The sequence below is a fragment of the Sciurus carolinensis genome, chromosome 8 (assembly GCF_902686445.1).
Source record: "Sciurus carolinensis chromosome 8, mSciCar1.2, whole genome shotgun sequence".
Classification (NCBI taxonomy): Eukaryota; Metazoa; Chordata; class Mammalia; order Rodentia; family Sciuridae; genus Sciurus; species Sciurus carolinensis.
Window position 1 is genome coordinate 106,304,594 of NC_062220.1, and position 11,756 is coordinate 106,316,349.

Here is an 11,756-nt window from a genome sequence, read left to right on the forward strand (position 1 = left end):
AACTGTTCTATGGTATTAGCTTACATTAAAAAGCTCATGGAGACACATAAGAAATTGAAGATATTTAAAATAAACAATGCTTTATTATACATTGTTTAAGTAATAATTTTCCTATTCAATTGCATTTAACATGATGTAAAAGATTTGATTCTTTTCCCATCAGGTAAATTATCACAGTGCTATTCCAAAAAAGTGTACAGAAATCTATTTTATCATTTTTTTTTTGTCTTTGAGAGATGTCAAGATGTAAAATTTACCTTGGAAGAAAGAAATATCAGATATTGACATGTATCCATTACAATTTTTTTTTGACTTCCTACCCTCTTTACATCTCCTGTCAGTTGTATTTTTATCCAATTTTGGTCCTAAGATTGTTTTATTTGTACAAGAAATAGAAATGCTTTTACCAATTTTACAAAGACATTTTTGCTTTTGTTTCTTCCAAATAAAATTAACTTATTTAATAAAAGTCCTTAATACAAGACAATTTTATCACTTACACTTAAATGTTGTACCTTAAATTTCCAGATTGTACATGCTGCATATATGCTACCATGTATTTATTGAGCTACAGCTCTCCATTACTCCCATTTCCTATCCATTGTTTGTTCTTTGTCTATGTAAAAAGTTGGAACACATAATAAAAGAAAAAGAATAAAAAAGGCACTAAAAATTTGTGAATCAAAGTCTTGGGAACAAGGAATTCCTAGACATAACTATGATATTTAAGCCCTTCTAACTTTGAGACATTTAGTGATTTTAAAAGTTTTCATAAAATTGCTGAGAATCTAGGAAGAGCTTTCTCCAGAATCATGGAAACAGAAAGACAATTGGAGTTCAGAGACCCCCAAGGAAGGGGACTTCAAATAAAGCATGTCTCAACTTGGAATTATGTTGATCTCTGGATTAGGGTGATCTGGGATTCTAAGTGCTCCTAGAGAAAGACAGCATCTTGCAAAGCCTCAAATAACTTGTACAGCATTTCATATACAACAAAAATCACTCAATAAAAATAATCAGTCCTTTGGAAGTATAAGACCATATGGAAGAAGACAAACAAAATTATAGAAAATGCAACACAAACAGGGGGCACCAGGTAATGAATATAGAAGAGATAAATTATGAATAGGTAAAGAAAAAATAGTAAACAAATGAGTCCAAAAAATATTCACAATGATGAGTGTAAAAATAAAATCATGAAACACTCAGACATTATAGACAGATATGAAAAGTAGCATGAATGACTCCATATATTTGTGATACTCAAAGGAGAATGATAATGGAACAGAAATAGTAGTTGAAGAGATAATAGTTGATAATTCCTAAAACTACTTAAAGTTATCAAGTTATAAATTTAAGAAGTACTAATAGACTTAGGAAGGATACACTTTAAAAAAAAAAAACACCTTAAAACACCAATTTAAATAATGGAAAAATTATCACTAAAACAATATCCTTAAGACAGAGAGAGAGAAAACCTTTCAAGTATCAGCAATAAAAGATGTTAACATCTCTGCAAGATCAATGGGAACAGATGATGGAATGGTGTCTATGATTTTTGAGAAGAAAGGGGATCAAACTTAAAAATCCTTCAAAGAAAAAATCCCTATCAACAATAGAATTCAATTAAAAGCATTTTTAACCAAACAAAACCTGAAAGTTTGTCACCAGCAAACCTTCAATAGAGAAAATATTCTTCCATCAGAAGGAAAAGGTCACAAATTAAAATGGAGACATTCATTAAATAATGATTTACATGTATGTGATTAAAATAATATAATTTAATGTACTGATATACATTATCAATGCAGGTCATTGTACATAATATTTATTTATATACTATATAGTACAATTATAATAAAGGAACTTCATGTGTGATAGCAGTAATACAGAGATGAGAAAAATTAAATAGAGTTAATATAGTGTAGGGTCTTTTCCTAGTCTCTGCAGCAAATGTGTATGTGTATGTCAGTCTGTGTGTTTCAGTGAATACACAGTAATAAGTTATGCACATATGCTGCATTCTTAGGAAGATCATAAAAATTTATAAAAGGATATATGCCTATAAAAAATAAAAGAAAAAAATAATTAAAAGTATATATCAAATCAATCCAAAAAATCAACACAAGAACATAGATTAAAAAGAATTTTTAAAAGACCGGACAAATTGAAAGAAATATTAACATATTAACTAACATCTCAATATTCAAAAATTACATTAAATATGAATTCATTTAATACTCAGAGACAAATCTTCACAGATAGTATAAAGTCATACTGAAACATAGCATATGTTCCTTATAAAACACACAACAAAAATAAGGATATTAAATGGCTAGAAAGGATAGAAAAAGGTACAGCATGTGAATTTTAACCAGAAGATAGCTATTGTGGTTATTTTTACATCACATAAAATAAAGTTTAAGTAAAAATACATATTAGAGATATAAGGAGGGATATTTTATAATGTATTATATTGTATATTATATAGTATAGATTTTATATGTGTCTTTTTCTCAGTTGCCGTAACAACTACTGTAGACTGAGTTGCTGATAAAATAAATTTGTATCTCACAATTATGGAAGGTGGAGTCAAAAATAAAGTGTATCTCTCACAGCTGTGGGGTTTGGGGAGTCCAAGGTCAAAGTGGATTTCTCATAGTTGTGAAAGGTAAAGTGCTGGCAGTTCAGGGGCTGGTGAGAGTCTGCTTCCTAGTGACTGTCCTTTTGCTGTAACCCTCAAAGCAGAAGGAGTGAAGAAGCTCTGTGGGGTCTCTTCAGACCCTCGTGACTATTCATTTCCCAAAGGGCCCACTTCATAATACCATCACCTCGGGAGTTAGAATTTTTGGAGTAATACAAGTATTCAGATCATAGCAATTTAACATACTTAACATATTTTATATTTTACATATTTAGTGTATAATTACATTTTATGACAAAAAGTATAAACTTAACAAAATGATATGAAATTTCTAGATTTTTATTCACTCAATAACATATCTTTAAGTGTATGTAGAAAAAATGATTGAAATATAAAAGCAGACATATTCCCAAATGCAGTGAGACATTGTAATATACATTTTCTCACAACTGATGGGTCAAGGACATAGAAAGTTTTTCAAGATATGTTCACTGAATTTGATTTCATTTACATGCACTAAACTACTTGAAGATATTTACTCTTTCCAAAACAGAAAATTATTCTTGAATCAGAGTGCTATTAAGTTGGAAATTTTTGATTAAATTAACATTGGAAGATTAGGATAAGAAATTGAGAAATACAATTGTAATGACCTATAGGTCAAAGAAGTCAATAGAAATTAGAAAATATTTGAATGATAATGAAAATTATAAAAATGAAATATGTGGGCCTCGTTAAACCATGATTACAGGGACAATTATGATCAGAAGCACATATATTATGCAAGATAAAGTCTGAAGACCTATTCTCTATGCATCCTTAAGAAGAAACAACCAAACGAACAAATAATGGACACAAAGGAAGCAAAAAGAAAGAACTAATCCACTAGCAAGTAGATGATGAAAGAGAGAAATACCTACATGGATAAATTGAGGTAAGAAAAGAGAGAGAATAGATAACCAATATATTTATGATAAAAGGGACGTCATTAGAATCTGACAGGTAAAAGGAGATAAGAGTAAATGTGGAACAAATATTTACTGGTAAATTTGAAAGTTTAAAGGCTAAACTGAATTTTATCAAATTCATGTATGAAGTCATCATAATCTTGATACATTACACTGACAAGTACATCTGGGAAAAACAAATCACAAGGTATCTGTGAATATAAACAAAATAATGTACAAAAATTATTTACAAATTGTACATAGCCATCTATAAACATAAACTTACTTTTAATTTTGAATTTAAATAGATATTAAAAAACAAATTAGATAATAAACATATCAAAACCAAGTTTAGTTCCTACCCAAAGGAATTCAGTTTAATGATATAAAAATATAGTAATTCACTATACTGATTTAACTGAAGAAAAAGGTACATACATGTGTTATTTCACTAATAGATCAAGCTAAAACATTTTATAAAATTCAGTAGTTACAAAAATTGTTCATCAGTTTCAGTATGACCACTCTTTATCCCTGTCCCTGCTCCAGTCTCCTAAATCTCAAAGCACTTTTTTCTCTTTGAATACTTTTTTTCATCCAGTGATTCATTGCCAAGAACTCTCCACCCCATATTTAATCACATGCAAGCCCTCTTGTGTATTTTATACACTTCACAATCTCTGATATACATTGACTATGAAATTCTTTCCTTGGTAATTGTTTTCTTGATGACTCTGCAGAAACATTTCCTTCAACTTTAACCATTCCTGTCTACAATATAATGTGATAGATCCATCATCTAGAGAGAAGTTAGAAGTTACAGAGGACAGAGAGAAATTAAGATCTTGTAAGTATGGTGGGAGATGAGACTAAAGAGAGCAAGTAGGATCATATTATTGAGCTTCATAATTGTATAGTGTACCTTATTTGTGGAGCACCTTATTAGACTCTGGATATACAGAGGAAAATGATTTACTTTCAGAAGGACATTGGAATGGTATATTGTCTTAGATTTATATTTAATAATCAATGACCATGTTAAACAAAGTAGTTATTTCCTATCTGTGATTGAGTTATATGCCTCCCTGGGTAAGGTGGGAAGATAAATCCAATGGCAGGATGGAAAACAGAATATGGAGAATCAATGAACTTTATATTGCAGCAATGTGACCTGAAAATTATGAAGATCAGAAATGTCTGCTGGAAGGGTGGCAGTTTACAGGAAACTAAAGCTTAGAAATTCAAGGATTCTATGATGAACTCAGGGGAGAAGTGGAGAAAAAAAATTCAAGAATGACTGGTTTAATCTGAAATTTCTTTCCAGCATCACTTTTGGCAATGTGGAAGACCAAGACACTAAAAGGAGGTAGAAAAGAAGATTTGCTGAGGAGACACATGACTCGGATTTGGATGAGTAGAATTCGAGAAGAATTTGGCAAATCTAGCAATTCTAAAACTCAGCTGAAGGAAATATACCAATTGCTTTTCTAATATATTCCAGAAATAACCTGTTTTATTAAAAAGTTGATTTAATAACAAAAATATTGCCCTGTGTAGAAATTTTAACATCCATAGTTATACTAATGTCCCAATAACTTTTTATTTTCTGTAAACTGACCAGTCGATTTTCTATTTCATAATCTTATGCAATAATTTTAATTATTATTGCAAAATAAGAAAAATGGCACTTGAGGAGAGTGTGTGACTGCGTCAAGTTCATAGAACTGGGATTGTACAATTTTTGCCAGTTCCTGGTATAATACTCTCTATTTCATTTTTCTCTTTCCTTTGCTTAGCTTCCTTCTACTTTGTAGGACCATTTTCTAATTAAAAATTCATTTTAACTTTAATTACCCACCTATTCTTGCATCATCTTCCTATCTGTTTAATTTATTTTTCATCCTTAATAAAGACCATGAAAAATTGAATTGATGACTCACTTATAATTTCTAACATCTTTGAATGTCTGAGCTCAAATTAATCATATATGTCACGTTATAGATGAGAAATAGATTCACAAAGAAAGCTATTAAATTATTCTCTAATGTTAAGACTAAGAATGTTACCATGTGTATCTTAACTGTGGTTGTCCAATAGGAATCAGCTAACACAGGTCAACATAGCAACACCCAAACATCCATCTAGGATGCATCCTTAGTATGGTAATGTTAAAGCAGAATCACAAAAATCAATAAAATCAAGTGCTGATCCCATAACAATGTAATTTCTTTATATATCATTTTGAAATCTTTTAAATACAGAATATACGTAGAGACATTAAAGCAATGTACTTCCAAAAAGCCCTCAGTGACAAATCTATCTAATATAAAGTCAATAATTAAAGTTGGAAAATGCAAAAAATGCAAAGAGACACAAAATTGCAAGGGAAATTTTTTTCTTTACCTCATCTCTAAAACTTCTTTCTGACAATAGGCATTTTATTTATTCATTCATTTGTACATATCCATGTTTATGTAAATAAGCATTTGCTGATATTTTATTAAATTACGAATACAATGGGTGTATTATATTCCTCAATGTGAGATTCCAGAAGATGCACCCCTGAGGGCTATGCCATAAGGACTACGCTAAGATGGTGCCTGGTGGCCAGCCAGAAGTTGTTTTGATCACATCGGCGTGAGGAAGTCTGTTAGCATAAGCACACCCAGGTGTTTTGTCATTGGTCATATTCAATTAAGTCCACGCATGCAACCATGCACAGGTGTTCCTGAGTGCTCCTGATCGTGCCTGCTCTTTTTTGACCTTTACCGTGATTGGACAGCTAGCTCCTCGCATAATAATTGGCGTCAGCCCTACCCTTCACCTCCTGGAGGGGATATAAACTGGCTCTCCTCGATCGCAGGGGTTCCCAGGTTTCCTGAATCTAAAATAAACCCTTCCGAATTCAAGAGCCTCGCTACTGGTTTGTTTCCCATGCCAAATTGACTCCGCTGGACGGCGTCAATGCACACCTAAAAGATATACCACATTTTTCTTTGCAAGGAGCAATAACTCTTGCTTTCAACAAAATTTGCTTCTAGTGACTATTATCTGTTAATGCTTTGGAACAAGGTACTTCCAAAATGGGGTTTGAACCCATTCCATTTATTTCCATGTTCATATTTTCTTTAGGAAAAAGGACGGATCTGTGTGTTTGTGTGTGTGTGTGTGTTTGCACATGAGCGCAGTGCTGTGGATCAAACCCTAGTCCTCAAGCATTCTCAGTAAACACTCTACCCTAAGCTACACTCCCAACCCAGGACAGACCTTTCTAATTAATTGATTTCTAACATTAAAAACTTTTCAGGAAACAAGGCATCGAAGGGCTGTGCTACCAACGTATTCCTGATCTGTGAGAAACTGAAGCATAGATACATTTGTTCAATGCCTGTTTAACATGAAGTAAATTTAATAAACACAATTTATTTCACACATTAAAAAAAAAAACTTTTCCGGAAAACAATATTGTTGTTTCTCTTGTATATTTTCCTGAGATTCAAACCTCCAGACTTAAGTGATTTGAACACATTAGCAAGAAATAATGTGATACCATAATTTTTTCAAAAACAAAAAGTATCATCACTACAAAACCCAACCTAAAATTGCCATGTTTTAGCTATTTTTGGAATTTCTTCTCTTTAACCATATATAATTTTGCATTCTGCATTTATACTTAATAATCTAGTCCCAGAAATTTTGCTTTTTGTCAGTCTTCACTCTTACTCAGGCAAAAACTGCATTAGGCAGAAGCATTCTAAACATTGCCTTTGAACATTAATATTGCTACAAAATTTTATAGGTTTAGATAATCTGCTATGAGTAGCTGTGTACATCTGTGAATGCATCACTGATTGTTTAAGACAAATACTTTGAAGTGGGATTACTGAGTCAAGAATGTGTATACCAATGTTAAGACACATCAGAGACTTTGATGTAGGGGTATAGACATTACTGATGTTTTTTCTTGTTGAACAAGTTTCTATCTATGAATAATGCACAAACCACTTCTTGCCAAGTAGAAAAAGAATAATGCCACGGGGAAATGAAATACATGGATAGACTGGAAAGAGGAGTCTTTTGAGATGTGTTAGTGGGAGAAAATGTTTAAAATAAAAATTTTACTAAAAATAACCAAAAGTTCATGATGGTCTCACACAGAATTTTATTCAAGAACAAAGGACAAATAGAAGAGGAGCTGGCCATCCTCAATATTGCTATGAGTAAAGATGTTAAAAATAGTTCATGGTATTAGGTAGAATGGAGTGGTGAAAACACTTAAGAGTTTCAGTATGTGCCATGGAATGAATGTTTTATGTTTTCTCCAAATTCATTTGTTGAAATCCTACCCCAAAGTGGTGGTATTTGGATGTGGGGCCTTTGGGAGGGGATGAGGTTGGGGTGATGTCATGGGGGCAGAATGGTGGTGATTGTTCCATTTAGAGATCTCTTTCTTACCACCCACCCACTCCCAAGTGAGGACACACCAAGTAAAGAGGCCATGTGCAAGCCAGGAAGAGAGCCCATACCAGAAACAGAACCAAGCTGGCACCTTGATCTTGGACTTCCTGTCCCCAGAATTGTGAGAAATAGATGTCTCCCAGTCTTTGTTCAACCGTTATGGCAGCCCAAACTGAATAAGGCAGTACCTCAGCTGAGAACTGGGAATAAGGTTGACTTACGCTGGGGAAGGCTCATGGGAAAGAAGATGGTTTTCTGAATCACACAGAATTTTCTGGTGAACCTGTGATGTAAAAATCAGGCCCAGATTAGTGGTAACAAGGCAAAAGGTTCCACTGAAATGATAAGCATCAGTCCAAATCATTCCATCAGCAATGGTCCCAGGACTCATTCAATGTTCCTTCAAAAATGCTGCAGAGGGAATTAGAGTTGAAACCGCAAGATTGGCTGTCAGGTCTGAGATTGTGAAACATGGTAAAATTGTTTATGTCACAGGGAGTGGATATTTTCTATGAATTTGAACAGTTTGCTGAATAGAAGATGAAAGTGAAGTTTTGATCCCCAAAATTTGAAGTCTGAAAGGAAAAAAAAAAAAAAAGGAGAGAGATAGCAATGAATAATAATATCACAGCAAGACTGGCTGTCCTGACACTCTGTCCATAAGCATGGTGCTGGTTTCTAGATTGTTCTTCCCACTCTCTTCTTAGCAAAACCGCATAATGCATAGCACTACCTTGGTTAGAGTTTTGCTCTCAACTTTTCTTATAATGTTTTCCCAAACTAATGGCCCCAAATAGATATAGTTAATCTCAGTTAGAGCAGTATTCTAGTCAACTTTTCATTAAATATGACAAAAAAAAATCTTCAAGAAAGAAAGGTTTATTTTGGCAGACAGTTTCAGAGGTTTCCACCCATGGTCACTGGGTCCATGGCAGGAGTGCATGACAGAGGAAGCCTGTTCATTTCATGGACTCCAGAAAATAAGAGAAGAAGGGGTTAGGATCCCAATACAGTACCACGGGCACATCCCTGATGAACCAATTTCCTTATACTAGGCCTGGCTTCTTAAAAGTTCCATTATCTCTCCCAATAGTGTCATAGGCTGGGACTGAGCATTTAATATATGGTACTTTAGGGAACATTACAAATCCAAACTACAGGGGGTAGATTAAATCACATATAATTATTGCTTATAGTTCTGGAGGCTAGCAAGCTCAAGATCAATATACTAGCAGATCTAGTTGTTGACTGAGGACCTACCAGGTATGTGGTCCAGAGAAATGAACTCTGTGTCTGTGTCTCTTCTTAAAAGGACACTAACCCCATGAGGGCTCCACACTCATGATCTGGGTACCTCTCGATGGCTCTACTTCCTAATACCATCACCATGAGGTCAGGATTTCAACAAATGAATTTGCAAGGGGAGGGGCACAAATATTCTGTTCACAGTACAACTTCTGCACAATATTGCCATTATTTACTTGTCATTATGCTTCCAAAGAAAAGGACTGTGTTTCTTCATGAAGAATTACCATAAAAACACATGAACAGCAAGAGAAATAATTCTGGAGGGATTTCTTGTACTGCTGCCATGTGAATAAGCAGGACTTTATGGGTGCTTTCCTAGGCTTTTCCTGTTTTGTTGGTGAGAGTCTAGCATTCTGTCCTCTGAGGCTCTGAAGCAAGATGATTTGGACTTTGGATATGCTTCCTTCTTAACCCTTTTGATCTCAATATCCCCACTTAAAGGTGACAAGACATAAAGAGCTCTAAAATATCTTACATCAAGAAAAGAGAACAAGCAACAAGCAACCCTCTACTGTTTTAAAACTATTCATGAGTCTTTAGAAGGATAATGCAGCTAGGAATTAAGTTGTGGAAATAATAGATGTGAAAAACTGACAAAATAAGAAGCAGAAATGCCACAAAAATACTTTCATAGATTTTTTTTTTCCATTAAGATGAAATTTTCCATGGCTTGGTATTTTAATCAAAATTACACTGGAGAACTGAAATGAAACCATCAGACTGTAGTCAGTTTATTTATCTAACTAGAGGACCTTGCCAGTTTCCAAGCAATTTTGTTTCATTTTCGCATCTTGCTGTGTCATGTCACACATCAGAGGTGCAATTGAAAATGAAATTATCTGTAACCATGTCACCTTAATAGTATTTATTTAAAATGCTTATGTTCTTCTCTGGCACTTTATTAATTCTAAGAACACAGTATGGTAATTTTAACTAAGGGTTCTGCATAAAATTAAATTTTAAGATGTGTTGAAGATGTAGTCAGCAAGTAATGGGATTTGTGTGAGTAGCACACACAGACACGCTTGCACCTGGGAGAAAAAGTATTCTGGAAAAAAAAAAAATATGCTTAATTCCTTTTGGTCTATCAAGAAAGCAAATTGCCCACAGGGCCCAGAATGGGCATCCTTGCCCCATTTATCCCCATGAAACAAAATCCAAAGGTCCCTTTAATAGTTAAGAAACTGACAGCTGGAGCCCTCAGGAGTGAAGGATCTCATGCTGGGATGGTAACAACATTCATTTTTATTAAACCATTGCTTTGAGTAAAATGTTTACATCTATGGATAAGGAATATGAAGTCACCTTTTCAGTTTTTTAATCAGACATAGCTCTTCCTTATCACTGAGTCATTTTTATTTTAATCAGCAAAGATCTCCCTCACCACTGCTTCTCAGCTTTGAGAATGCTGCTGTGTTTTTTCCAGCATGGCTGTGGGAAGGGGCACACTGTTGAAACTCTTTGTTTGAAAACATTGATTCTGCAGTTTCTAATCTCAATGCTCTGTGTTGTTCTCATGTCCACAAGACTGTTCAAGGTGTGTGTGTGTGTGTGTGTGTGTGTGTGTGTGTGTGTGTGTTGTGGTGTTTATTTGCAGGGGTCTCTGTATTTGCGTATGTATGTATGTGTGTATGGATGTCTGTGTGTGTCTCTGCATAACTGTGCAGGTTTATGCATGTGCTTGTGGAGGGGGGAGACTGAGGTGTGCAGGTATATATTTGTTTTAGAAATCTTAATCCAATTGCTACAGAGAGACTTGTCCAACGTTCATTTTAGTTATTGCCTTCATGAGTTCATATCTATAGATTTTCACTTTTACCAAATGGCCTCAACAAAAAGTTTCCTATTTTTATTAATTTTCTCTTTATTTGCACCTTATGATTTCAACATGAGATTTCTGAATTTTAGTTGTATGTACACATTTCTGTGTCTGTGTGCTGCTACAAAAGATGTTTCAGTCTTGATTGCAATATGAACAGCAAAGGGCGGTCCAAGGACCTGGACCTCAACTCTGAGGCCCTGTTGTGTGTACTCCGTGGCACAGGTACCTAGCCTAAGGCAGGTGCAAGCTGATCCCACCTAATCATTCCACCCCCTGGTCTTTTGCAGGCTACAGTGTTCTCCTCCTGTTTCTTTGTTATTTGAAAAATGCGGGATGCCTTTGGATGTAAGAGACTCCGCAACACCTGCTGGGGTAAGAACATTAAACAAGCATTGGACTGCAGGAAACTCTCATCCACTACATCTAAAACCTTCTGATGTCCAGGAAAGTCTCATGTAACAAAACCAGAAAGGGTGGTAGCAATAAGAAAGACATCACTCTTTATTTTAATTTAAAAAAAACAATATTTCATATCAGAATACATTATAGATACTGGAAAAAAAGTGATTTTAAAGGA